This window comes from Mesoplodon mirus, assembly GCF_964341445.2.
Source record: "Mesoplodon mirus genome assembly, chromosome: 2".
In the NCBI taxonomy this organism is placed as follows: domain Eukaryota; kingdom Metazoa; phylum Chordata; class Mammalia; order Artiodactyla; family Ziphiidae; genus Mesoplodon; species Mesoplodon mirus.
Window position 1 is genome coordinate 90,524,237 of NC_138977.1, and position 13,749 is coordinate 90,537,985.

Below are 13,749 nucleotides of genomic sequence, written 5' to 3' on the forward strand. Positions count from 1 at the left end.
TCAGATCTTGAAGTTTCTGCACTATTGACTTGTCAGTGACCTAGTTACCTCCCTGGGCTTGGTTTCTGGGCAGTATATGTTCTTTGGTTTCAGTAATAGCAAACAATACTGTTTTCCGTGAGGGCATTTCCTGGCTGTGGGTTGCCCTGGGTTGGGTGAGGAAGGGGCTGTAACTTCTCAGCCAAGGCAGAGCCTGTTGGTCGAGGGCAGTTCCCCAGAGAAGCAGGGCATCTCAGAGCCATTGGCGACCACACTCACAGCAGCTTGGGGTGAGTGCACTGGCCCAGGAAACAATCTGGGTGCGGTGACAACAGTGTCTACCTTGGCGGGGGAAGGGGGAATCAAGTGCCAGCAGAAGGTAAAATCCTAGATAGGCTGGTCAGGGAGAGCTCACTGAGAAAGTACCTGAAGGAGGTGAGGGAGCTGGTGGTGGACAAGGTGGGGAGGGCGTCGGGGGCAGTTCCAGGAGGCAGCGTCAGTGCCAGGGCTCTGATGTGGTCCCGGCGCTACAGGCAGAGGAAGGAGGCTGGAGCAGAGCAGCGCTGGGTGGGGGGCAGGTGAGGAGGGGCAGGTGGGGGGCAGGCGAGGAGGGGCAGGTGGGGGGCAGGTGGGGGGCAGGCGAGGAGGGGCAGGTGGGGGGCAGGCGAGGAGGGGCAGGTGGGGGGCAGGTGAGGAGGTCTGCGATGGAATGGGGAGGGAGGGGGCCAACCACAGGGCACCTGGGCATCCAGCAAGACTATGCCTTCCTTCTGGGAGTTAAGAAACCACAGCAGCCTGGTTCTCCATCAGTTCTGTGTAAACCTAGTTTCCTTCAACACATTTACTTTTGCTTCAGTTAAGCACAAACTCTGGAGTGAGAAAACTGGATTCAAATCCCAGTTCCACCACTAGCCAGTTCCACAATCTTGGACAAGTTGCTTAAGTTCTCTGTACCTCTATTTCCTCCTCTGTAAGAATGTGTATAACCGGACATACTAGTACCTACCTTATAGGATCACTGGGAGGACTTAATAAGTTAATATACAGCAGCACTCAGAAGTGGCCAGCCTTGGGCTTCCCTGGTGGCGCAGTGGTTGAGAGTCCGCCTGCCGATGCAGGGGACGCGGGTTCGTGACCTGGTCCTGGAAGATCCCACATGCCGCGGAGCGGCTGGGCCCGTGAGCCATGGCCGCTGAGCCTGCGTGTCCGGAGCCTGTGCTCCGCAACGGGGGAGTCCACAACAGTGAGAGGCCCGCGTACCGCAAAAAAAAAAAAAAAAAAAAGAATTGGTCAGCCTTATTTAATATGGGGGTGCGGGGACCCTAAAGGGTGTGAATACCAGAAGGCGAGGCTCATTGGGACCATCTGGGAGACCAGTTGCCATGTTCCTCGCAAGGAAACCAGTGTGTGGTTAGGAAGGGGGATTAGATGCTGCAAACCCCAAACAGAACACCACACACACACACACACACCCCCCCCCCAGATATCTACCGGTTTCCTACCAGTAAAATGGGGAAATACTAGTATCTACCTTGCAGGGTTGTCCTGAGAATTACTGTGGAGCTGGTTGCTTGGCACACTGAAAGCAATAAACAGATGTTAGTTGTTGTAGCTGTTTGTTATAGTTATCAATTTGCTAGTCCCTTTCTGCCCTGATTGAATCCACCCTGTCAAGTTTCAGCTGTGCTTTTGCCCTAATTGGCATCTGCTACCTTCACTTCTCATCTTCTGGCCCCTCGTACCTCAGCGCCCACTGCAACCATGGCAACTGTCCTGCCGCCCTCCTGTCACCTGGTCCACGTCACCTCCTCTTTCCCGAGAATGTGTGAGCGACTCAGGCTGTCTTTCCTTTTCTCTCTTTGAATCCTTCTCTCTACCCAATTTCTCATCTTCCCCTTAATCATTTCTCCCTGTGAGTAACTGGTGTAAGTTATCTCCTGGAATTTCTATCTGTGCTAGATGTTAATAGGTCTTAGAAAAGAGGAACCCTAAAATCCTTCCGTGACACTCTCAGTAGATGCAGAAGCGGGGCTTACTCATGTAAAATGTAATGAACGTTACTATACTGTCTAAGATAAATGCATTATTTTGTGGTTTACAAAATAATTTCATATTCACCAAGGCGCAAAATTCTGTCCTGGTAACACAGTAAGAACTGTTTAAATTCTAGAATCCCACTGAAGTTGCATGAAGTTGAGCTCTTGGAAGGTCGACCCTAGGGGCTGGGTGATCTAGACTTTGTGGAGTGTGTGGTGAGTTTAAGTGCTACTGTTTTTAGATTTTAAATCCTGCATGCTGTACTCTGAGAATCCATGGCTTGCACAATGGGCAGTACACAACAATTCATTCATTCAATTATTCTTAGCAAATGCACTAAAGAATCAGCTAGGAATCACTTATCATGCTGGGTGCTGTGCTACAGCCGTGAATAAAGCCGACTCCGTCCCTGCCTTCGTGGAGCTCAGGGTTTTCAGTGCTGGTGGTGTGGAGGAGGTGAAAAAGACATTAAACTAATAATTACACAAATATTTAATTCTGTGGTTTAACTCTGGTGATTGCAGAGGGCAGAGCACAGGAGGTGAGGAGACTGTTTCACAGAATATCTGACCCCATTCACCTGCCCCAACTTGCGCTGCCCTGTTCCGCTCTCCCTGCCAGGGGCTGACCCCCGAAGACCGTACGCCAGGAGAAGGTTGGAGACGAGGGCACAGGGAGAAGATCTAAGATACTTTTATCCCCTTTCCCTTCCCGCCTGGGTGGTAGCTGCTCCATGATCCTAACTCCCACCAGACAGGCCTGCTTTGGTTTTGGCTCCTGTCTGGGGGCTCCTGCCTCGGCTCTGGTTCTCCCATCTCCCTTCACCCCACACCTCCCCAGCCTTCAGGTGGTAGCTGCTTCCTGCTGTTGCCAATTTCAAGACTGTCTCACCCCTGTAACAAATTCCTCGGCATGCACTCCCTGTTTGAAATCCACAGTGGTTTTTCTTTGCCTAGTTGGACTCAGACTGATGGAACGACTCTCTGTATTCTCAACCCTGTCTGTCGCACTTGCTGTAGTGCCTGCTGTTGATGGGGGGCTGGGCTGTGACTTTTTCATGAACGAGCATGCAGCCCTGGGCTGCAGGCAGGGATGGCCCACAGCACTGTGCAGAAAGCACTCGGGTGGGACAGGGACTGGGATAGTGATATTGATATTAATTTCCTCACTTTAGAGGTGAGGAACCTGTTCTAGAACCTCACGTTTCCCGATTCCCAGCCCCTTTCCTTTAGGAACCCACCTGTCACCTCCAGGGCCCTGCAATCCTTGCACACTCACCCCCCGATTCACCTGACTTCATTTCTATCCAAGCGAGGATTATTTGTCTGAGCCCACAACCCATAATTCCCACCCGGAAGAGCTGTGGTTTCCATGGTGTCCTGGGGGGAGGGGGTTGGACAGTTATTTAAGCAGAACAGCGGTCCCAAGTCCAGGGGATCAGCCTGCAGCGTGATCAGACAGCAAGCTGGGACTGCCGATGGAGGGGCGGGAAGTGGTGACGTGCCCATCAGTGATTCTCTTGTCTCTGAACCCCAGACCCTCCCAGGCAAGTGCCCAGTGCCCCAAGCAGCAGCAGGTTAAAATCAACTAACAAAGTAAATCCCCTACATATGAATGAGTTCCGATCCGAGAGTGTGTTCATAAATCCAGTTTGTTCCTAAGTCCAACAAAGTTAGCCTAGGTACCCGACTAACACAATCAGCTATACAGTACTGTACTGTAATAGGTTTATAATACTTTTCACACAAATAATAGTACTCTACACAGTCCTGTACAGTAAAGTTCACAAAAGCACAACCACTCGTAGAGGATGCACGCACGTGACAATGTACACCAGACACGTGAACTAACTTATGTGATTGGACCTGTGAACACACGTTCGCATCTTTGAAAGTTCACAACTTGAAGGTTCGTATGTAGGGGACTTACTGTACAGTCTCTTGGTCCCGAACTGGCTGCTAGAGCCCAAGGGAGGATGAGGACCAGCCAGCGTTTTCCAGTGGGGACAAATGTTTCTCTCAACCAGCCCCGTGTGCAGAAAGGCTGACCGCCCCAGACACAGCAGCCAGAAAAATACACACTCCTCATAATCCTACAGTTTCTCGCTAATCAGATGTCTAGACAAGAGCGGTCTCTGCCCCCTTTCCGGTTTGCAAATCTGCCTTGACAAGTCGTATCCTCTTGACAATACCATTAAAATGCTCTTTTATTTGCTCTGTGGGCCTTCGGCGACTTGGTTGCTGGAAATGCTATTAGTTTCTGGATCAGCTCACTTCTCTGGAAATCACGCTCTGATATTCCTCTGCTTAAGTTTCATTCTCTTGAGAGGAGGTCTGTTAACAAGGCAGTTAGTACTCTTTGAGTATAAGTATAGAGTACTGTGGGGTTCACGGCCAGGCGGCCTGTGAATCAACCTGATTCAGGGTTACGGTGACTCTGGAGAGGGTGCCATTCTCACTGCAGCCCTGACGGGTTCAGAGAACACAATGTGCTTCTTTAATGCGGTAAGGAAAACGGGGGAGAGGGGTTTCAATTTCCATCCGTCCACTGGAGACCAGGAGAGGCTCTCAGTTAATTTCTCCCCCTTCGTACGCTCACATAATGAAGGCTGAAAGCAAGATCTATTTATGTATTTTAAAATTAGCAATAGGATAGAAGGGATCAAGGCCTGCTAGAGAATCAACCCCAGCTTCTCAAATAAGAAGCTGGGGCGGGGGACTTCCCTGGTGGCGCAGTGGTTAAGAATCCGCCTGCCAATGCAGGGAACACCGGTTCGAGCCCTGGTCCGGGAAGATCCCACATGCCGCAGAGCAACTAAGCCTGTGCGCCACAACTACTGAGCCTGCGCTCTAGAGCCCATGTGCCACAACTACTGAAGCCCATGCGCCTAGAGCCCATACTCTGCAACGAGAAGCCACCACAGTGAGAAGGCTGTGCACCACAGCGAAGAGTGGCCCCCACTGGCTGCAACTAGAGAAAGCCTGTGAGCATCAACGAAGACCCAACAGCCAAAAAAAAAAAAAAAAATATATATATATATATATATATATATATCCTCATGCCAAAGAGAGACATTAAAAACAAACAAAAAAAGAAGCTGGGGGACCTGGGCACTGGGCTCACAGTCCTCCCCACCACCACCTCCTTCCAAACCCCACCCAACCCACCCCTTATTCTTTGAGAACTGGACCCAGGGTTGGTGTCACCCTCAATGTCTGAGACAGATGCAGCAACTCCACTTGACATAAAAAAAAAAAAAAACCCAGCATCTTTATTATTTTTGAAAACAGTACGTGCATAGGATATTTGGAGCCTCTCTATTTGCAACCAAATGCCTGCTCTGTCACGTACTAGAGGTATATGCTCTCTGTACCTCAGTTTTCTCATCTGTAAAATGGTCATAATAAGAGTTCCTAGCTCTTAAGGTATGGTGAGGATTAAATGTGTTTAAACATGTGAAGTGCTACAATAGTACCTAGTATGTAATATGTGTCAAATCCATGTTAGCAATGGTAACAATACTTTTAAAAAATTTTAAAATTCAAACATTATAAATGGGTAGAGTGAAAAGTAAATGTTCTTTTGAACTTGATCTGAAGCCTCCTAGTTTTCCTCTCCAGAAACAATCACTGTTACCAGCTTACTAGTTATCCATCAAGAGCTATTCAAAGCATATTCATGCACAGATATAGTTATTTATATAGGTATACACACAATGGAGAGAGAGAAAGCTATAGATACAGATAACTCCCAATTAAAAGAAAAAAGTAGATATTATATACTGGTTTGCATTTAAGAAAAGGAGTACAAGAAAAAGGTTTGTTACAGATCAGAAAACAATCAAAAGATTGTTCCTTATTAATCCCTGCAGATCCAGCTCATTCTCAACAGCTGCCTAGGCCCCTCTGTCTGGATGTGTAGGGACACCTTTAACCAGCCTTATGGCATTTAGGTTGTTTCACCTCCTCTGCCTGGATTGCTTTGGCTCCTACCCTGATGCTCCTTCCCTTCCCTCATGTTAGTTAAGTGGGAGGACTCTTCATGAGTCTTTTCTTGAGGAAGTTGAAGCAGACTCTTGCTTCTCCTGAAATAATCAGGACTCAAGCTGACTCCAGAGTTGAGCCAGGCAGCTTCTGGAAGCAACTCCATCTCCAGGTTGCCGGCCCTAAAGTCCACGAGGAATAAATTCACAGACATTGAAAACAAACTTATGGTTACCAAAGGGGAATGGAGGTGGGAGGGATAAATTAGGAGTCTGGGGTTAACATATGCACATTACTATGTATAAAATAGGTAAACAATAAGGACCTACCGTATAGCACAGAGAACTATATTCAATATCTTGCAATAACCTATGGAAAAGAAGCTGAAAAAGAATATATATATATATATAACTGAATCACTGTGCTGTACACCTGAAACTAACATGACATTGTAAATCAACGCTACTTCAATTTAAAAAATTCAGAACACTTGGGTCTGGTCAGCCTTCCAAAAGTTTGCTGAGTTTTAAAATGGATTTGAATGATTTTCAAGAAACCATCCCAAGAAGATAGATGTTGGATGTATAAATAATTGCAGATCATAGACAGGTGAAAGTCTGCACATGTATTTGTACATCAAGCTCGTTTTTCTGGTCTTTGGGAACCCGAAAAACAAGCCATTATACTTGCACAGCCATTTACCTCACTTTCTGAATTAGGTTTTTTGTTTTTTTTTAGTTGCTCTAAGAGAACATTTAATTTTAACATCACAATAATGAGAGCTCTGGAAAATAGTCTCCCTCCCACCCTGACAGGCTTTGCTGTGCAGTAACTTCAGGTATAAATAATGATTGGTATGTTAGAGTATTGTCCAAAGATTAGATAATATGACTGGAAGGAAAAAATATGTCTCCATTTCTCTCTAGGACGGGGAACATTCCAAAAGCTACGCCTTGACGCAAAATTTTGAACGTTGGTAAATTTGTTTGAAATAACCAAAAGGTCACCAGGGAGGCAGCTCAGATAATCAAAGGTCAAGGTTTTCAGCCAGATGGGCCTGCATTCAAACCCCTGCGGGCTGTTCCACCACTTATTAGCCATGTCACCTTGGTGACTTGACCTCCATAAACCTCAGAGACCTGAGCTTTGACACGGGAATCAGGTAAACCCTGAGACGAGTGAAAGGAATGAGAGGGGAAATGAGGCCCACCGTGGATGAGCCTGGCAGGTAGCAAGCGCTCAATAACTATGCATCACTTAAAGGGCCTGGCATCACTGTATTGCTAAGCCCTTGGAAGCACAGAGATGATAGAAGAGAGACCGACCGGCAGCCTTCCTCATCTCTCTTTCCTTTTAAATTTTGTCTGTTGAATTTGAGCGAGGGGGCCAAGGCCCCCCACCTCACACAGGGCCAGTGTCTGTGGGCTCGGTGACAGCTGGGAGAACCATTAGGCTGACCTGGGGCCCCAGAAAGTTCTCATATGGTTTTCACATCACCAGGCTTGTTTTGACTTTCCTGAGCTTCTCACCACAATCCCTCTGTGACTCTGGGAGAGAGGGAGTGAGGCCATCTCCAGTGAGAGCTGCACACACACGCAGCCAATGGCACAAGGAAGGAAAACACTTCCCAGGCCTGTGCCGGACACCCCAGAATGGTCCCTTGCAGCGACTCTCCCCTGGCTCTCCTTCCCAGGCTCCCAGCCTCTAGGCTGTGTTGGCCTCCCAAGGACTCAATTGTGTCTGCTCTTTCTTCCCAGAGGAGGACGGGTGGGGGAATTTGACAGGTGAACAAAAGCCATGAGCAGCGTCTGGTCTGGCCGAGGAGGTCCTTGGGCTCTGCTGGGCTGACGTGGGCTGGACCCTCCAACAGCTGCTCTGTGACAATTGCTCCTTGGGTCAGTTCCAATTCTGGCAACTGGTCATCCAGAAATAAAGATGGGTCAAGGAAATTAGACCCTTCCTAGGTGCTGGGTAATGGAGTGGGTTCTGGATAGAGCTTGTGAGTACTGTGTGAAGCCTCATCAATAATAACGATAATAATAATAATAATTCAAGCAATATGTGTTGAGCTCCACATTTATTGAGCTCCAACGATATACCCAGCACTGGACTAGAGCTGAACAAACCAAGTAACGGTGAAACGTTATTGTGTTGGCATGGGTGCAAAGCACTTTTCATATGTTATCTTAACTAGTCTGCTCCTTAGCCTCATGAAGTGGAGACTGTAATTAGTCCCATTCTTCAGATGAACAAACTGAGGCTCAGAAAAATAAAGCAACTTGGCCAAAATACCATCACTAGAATGGAGGCCACAGGTAGGATGGTGGGCAAAAAGTGAACCCAGGACCCTGACAATTGAGGAGTGACCATTACCATGTACCATGGACCACCCGAAATGTCCACCCTAAGACTTCCGTTATGTGTAGTGCATCTAACCTTAATGCCTCCAAGATTCCTTCCCATTCTGGAATCCTGACTATGAACACAATGCACAGCTTGGCTCTCAGCCCTTCACCTTCTAACCTTTAGAGCCATGCAGAGCTTTACCCATTCATCTGCTTTCCCCTCCACCTCAGACTGGGGGCCTTCCCCTGGCTAAGGGAGGAGAGGGCGTCCCAGCCCTGGAGCCAGCCCTGGCTTCCCTCCCCCTCAGCCCAGGGGAGCATGGCTCCCCCTGATCTTGCAACCTCTTCTAATTCCTGAGTCCCTGCCTTGTTCTGAGACGAAGCTGCCATTTCTACCATGACGCCCCCACCCCCTGCCTGCCAGGGTCCTCCTTACCCATCTTGCTGCCTGTCTGGTGCTTGGGGGACCCCCTGAACTGGGCTCCTGCTGGGAGTTTGCTAATACGGATAGGGAGGGAAGGAGAGAGTCTGTGAAGCTCTGGAGAAAAGCTTCCAATTACTGGCTCTAAGGGGTCAGTTTGGTGGGAAATGGAAGGCTAGCACTTTTTTTTTTTTAAGATTTCTCTTTTTCAGTTCTTTCTTTTTTTAATTTATTATTTATTTTGGCTGCCTTGGGTCTTAGTTGCGGCACGCGGGATCTTTTGTTGCGGTGTGTGGGCTTCTCTCTAGCGCACAGGATCAGTTGCTCCATGGCATGTGGGATCTTAGATCCCCGACCAGGGATCGAACCCACGTCCCCTGCATTGAAAGGCAGATTCTTAACCACTGGACCACAAGGGAAGTCCCTGGAAGGCTAGCATTTTGAGGTTTCAGGCCTTAGGTCTGGGTATCTAACTTCAAGGGAGGAGGGAGCATAACCTCTTCTGCCTGCATTTTCCACTCTGGACACTGCATCTTTATCATCAGCTGGTCGTGACCAACAACTGCACCTCCTCCTTCAGCTCAGTTTCAAGCATCCCCCTGACCATCACCTCCCACTTTTCCAGCTCCCTTTCCCCGCAGCTTGTCTCACACCATTCTCTGGCCTTGGGGGGCAGAGACTCCCTTAAGTCTACAGGCAGTGTACCCCCTACCCCACGTCCCTTCCTCAGTTGCCTCTATCCCCCGTTTAGTGTCCATGGTCCACGTCTATAGTCACTTCCTTGCAAGAACCCTCAACCCCTTTCCCTCTCTCTTTTTGTTGTAGTTGCCTGGCAAAACATGAACCCTACTTAAATCTTAGTCCACGTCGGCATGCAGGCCGATGAACAAGGCTAGAGGAAAACACCTCCCATGCTGGCTGGTCTCACTTTACCTCTTTGACCACGAAACTCAGGTCAGTCCTGAGTCTGCTCACTGATCCTCGTATGTGTCCCGACCTCTCCTTCCATGTCCTCACTCACAGTTGATGGCCTTGCCTTCTGTTTCACTGCTAGAATGGGAACAGAGTGATGAGAAGAGACTCCCACGTGCCCCCCTCCCCCTGCCCCCGCCCCATCTGCTTTGCTCCCATATCCGGACTTCCGCCAGTTAGGAGAGAGGCCAGCGCCAGCTGCATCAAAGCCAAAGATTTTCCTGAAACTCAACCAACCTCCACTTCCTTTAATCTCACTGGCCAGAACCGTGTTGCATCCTCCTTGCTGCAAAGGAGACTGAGAAAGTAGAGGCTGCCCTTTTCTGCTTCTGTAGCAAAAGGAGCGAGGGCCAGGGGGTTGCGATTGGCTGTTGCAGTGTCTGCCACAAATACAGTCTCGTTCCCTGAGACATTCACAGCAGCGAAGCAGTTTCCTGTATTATATGATGTTCTCCCAGAGGCTCCCTCCCTTCTCAAAGTGGGGGGCAGCTCATGGACACTGTTGTCCTAGGTGGAGGAGGGTCCTCAGCCAGGCTAAGAGGAAGGGGATAGCTCTTCCAGGCCTTTTGACTTCCTATTTTCCCCTCAACCTTAATCAACACCCTAACTCTATGGGACGCAATCCCTAAACTTGAGCACAGGGGATTCTGTTTTGTTTATGCTTCTTTCATAGGGATTGGTAGCCATTTCTTCATATTCCCTCAACCACTTATTTATGCTGGGAATTGAGCTTGCTTTATTAAAAAAAGAGATACAATGAAACTCTAAACCGATTAAAACAATGAAGGCTTAGCAATGAAGTCGTGGAATAGTTACACCAGGGTGTTCAGGATGAGGAAAATGCATCCAGTTAAGTGCAAATCTCAGGTCTGAGCTTCTTAGGAGACAAAATAGTGTGTGGTGGCCACGAAAGAGTGAAAGGGTGTCAGGGGTGGGGAGAGAGGGGATTGGATGAAGAAGGTCAAAAGGTACAAACTTCCAGTTATAAGATAAATAAATACTAGGGATGTCATGTACCACGTGTTAAATATGATTTAACCGCTGTATGTTCTATATGAAAGGTGTTAAGAGAGTAAACCTTAAGAGTTCCCATCACAAGGAAAAACATTTAAAAATTTCCTTTAGGGCTTCCCTGGTGGCGCAGTGGTTGAGAGTCCGCCTGCCGATGCAGGGGACACGGGTTCGTACCCCGGTCCGGGAGGATCCCACATGCCGTGGAGCGGCTGGGCTCGTAAGCCATGGCCGCTGAGCCTGTGTGTCCAGAGCCTGTGCTCCGCAACGGGAGAGGCCACAACAGTGAGAGGCCCGCATACCGCAAAAAAAAAAAAAAATTTCCTTAATATTCTATGTGAGATGATGGGTGTTTACTACACTTATCGTGGTAATCATTTCATAAGCTGTGTAAGTCAAATCATTATGCTGTACACCTTAAACTGATAGAGTTCTGTATGTTATTATAGCTCAATAAAACTGGGGGGAAAAAAGTGAAAAGGTGTCTCACCAGCCCATTGACTTGGTTCATAAAACAAGCGAGTTTTGAGATCTGGGTCTGGGTCAGCTCCTTTTTGTCGTGGATGCCCCTGAGGAAGGGTGGTGGCAGTGTCTGCTCTAATAGCCACCATGTTGAAGTCTCACGGCTGCAGAGGCTTCTCACTGGGGACTTGAACTTGGAGGTGACCAATAGGAGCCTGAGGACAGTGGGTCATGTTCACCAACTGGGAGGTGTCGGAAGAGGCAACCACCAGTCACTCCAGGGCCATTGCATTTGTCACAAGCCCACCGTGGAAGAAGTAGAAGCAGCCATGCATGCAAGGCCACATAAGGTGGATGGACAAGAAACCCTCGGGGTGAGCCAAACAGGCCTTTTTCAAGAGAAGACTCTAGAAGGCCCACTGACCTGGTTAAGGAAGACACTGCAGGACTCCTCTCAGGAGGTTATTTGGGGACTTCCCTGGTGGCGCAGTGGTTGGGAATCCGCCTGCCAATGCAGGGGACATGGGTTCAATTCCTGGTCCAGGAAGATCCCACATGCCGCAGAGCAAGTAAGCCCGTGCACCACAACTACTGAGCCTGCACTCTAGAGCCCGCGAGCCACAACTACTGAGCCTGTATTGAGCCTGTATGCCACAACTACTGGGGCCCATGTGCCTGGAGCCTGTGCTCTGCAACAGGAGAGGCCGCCGCAGTGAGAAGCCCATGCACAGCAGCAAAGAGTGGCCCCTGCTCGCTGCAACTAGAGAAAGCCCGTGCGCAGCAGCGAAGACCCAACACAGCCAAAAATAAATTTAAAAAAAAAAGAGGTTATTTGAACAGTAAACAGTAAATAAGGTCACGAGAGAGAGGCACGGTTTTGGTAACCTTCAGTGACCATGGTTCTGGGTATCCAGTTATTATCCAGGAAGACCACACTGTGGATGACCACGGAAGTCCCACTGCTGTGAAGTGAGGTGAGCATTGTATGACTGAGGGTTGGCCAACTTTTCATCCAGCCCATGGTAGACTCTTTGGTGGTGCCTAAGAGTTGATTTTGACAGAATCCACTTTCTTGATGGGCAAAAACTTCAGTGGTTATGGTGGCAGCCGTGGCAGAGAAGGTGAATGATGTGGGAATGAGGGAGGTGGCAGAAGCTACAATGCTCTTAGGCAATTACAATTAATCTTCAAATTTTGTTTCAGGAAAGAACCAAAATGTTGGAGGCAGAAACCCTGGCTCTTATGGTGGTAGAGGTCACTCTTCTAGCAAACCACAAGCCCCAGGTGGCTCTGGTGGCTCCAGGCTGTGGCAGGTGCTGGGGTTGGGACAGATATCACCGCTGGGAGATAAGCCTTGGCAGGGGTGGCAAGAGGGAAAAGTGACAGGGCAGCTGCACTTCAGTCAGGGCTGACAGCCATCCTATGTGTACCGTGTGGCACCCCAGGTCCCTGCTGATGGGTCGTTCTTATTGCTCAGGTTTTGTGCCATAAGACGGATGAATATTTCCAGTGTCATGCCTCAATAAAGCATTGTGAATTCAACCAAGCAGTACTTAGCCCTCTAAGTCAAATTTTACAGTATGTACCTTTAGGCCAAGGCCTCTGAAATAACCCCAAGTGCTCCTCCTTTGGGGCCTTTTCTTTACTTGGACTCAGTGTCTTATAGGGTCCCCAGATACCCTGGTTCAGAGGTAGCCACAGAATCAGGGAACCTCAGAGTCCTGAGGAGAGCTTAGAATTGTTCTAACCCAACAACCTTATTTTACAGAAGGGAAAACTGAAGTACAGAGAGGATTACTCTTTGGATTCAAATAAAAACGGGCTGGACCAGTTTATTATTAATTAATTAATTAATTAATTAATTTTAGATCTTTAAATTTTACTCAGTTGAATTTTGTTCTTTCCCCCCCCCCATCTTTATTGGTGTATAAATGCTTTACAATGTTTTCTTAGTTTCTGCTGTATAACAAAGTGAATCAGCTATACGTGTACATATATCCCCATATGCCCTCCCTGTTGCGTCTCCCTCCCACCCTCCCTATCCCACCCCTCTAGGTGGTCACAGAGCACCGAGCTGATCTCCCTGTGCTGTGCGGCTGCTTCCCACTAGCTATCTATTTTACATTTGATAGTGTATATATGTCAATGCTACCCTCTCACTTCGTCCCAGCTTCCCCTTCCCTGTCCCCCATGCCCTCAAGTCTGTTCTCTATGTCTGCGTCTTTAGTCCTGCCCTGCCACTAGGTTCATCAGTACCGCTTTTTAAAATTCCATATGTATGTGTTAGCATACGGTATTTGTCTTTCTCTTTCTGACTTACTTCACTCTGTATGACAGACTCTAGGTCCATCCACCTCATTACAAAAAACTCAATTTCGTTTCTTTTTATGGCTCAGTAATATTCCATTCTATATATGTGCCACATCCTCTTTATCCATTCATCTGTTGATGGACACTTAGGTTGCTTCCATGTCCTGGCTATTGTAAATAGAGCTGCAATAAATATATTGGTACATGACTCTTTTTGAATTATGGTTTT

At 48.2% G+C, this 13,749-nt stretch overlaps 1 long non-coding RNA gene across 1 annotated transcript in view; it reads left to right on the forward strand.

Moving 5' to 3' along the window:
* The first annotated feature begins 212 nt into the window (after positions 1–212).
* LOC309796028 overlaps positions 213–13,749 on the forward strand; it is a 29,098-nt gene continuing 15,561 nt past the window's right edge. Inside the window, exon 1 of the long non-coding RNA XR_014292404.1 lies at positions 213–269. This is a non-coding gene — a long non-coding RNA (uncharacterized lncRNA). The remainder of the gene's footprint in view (positions 270–13,749) is intronic.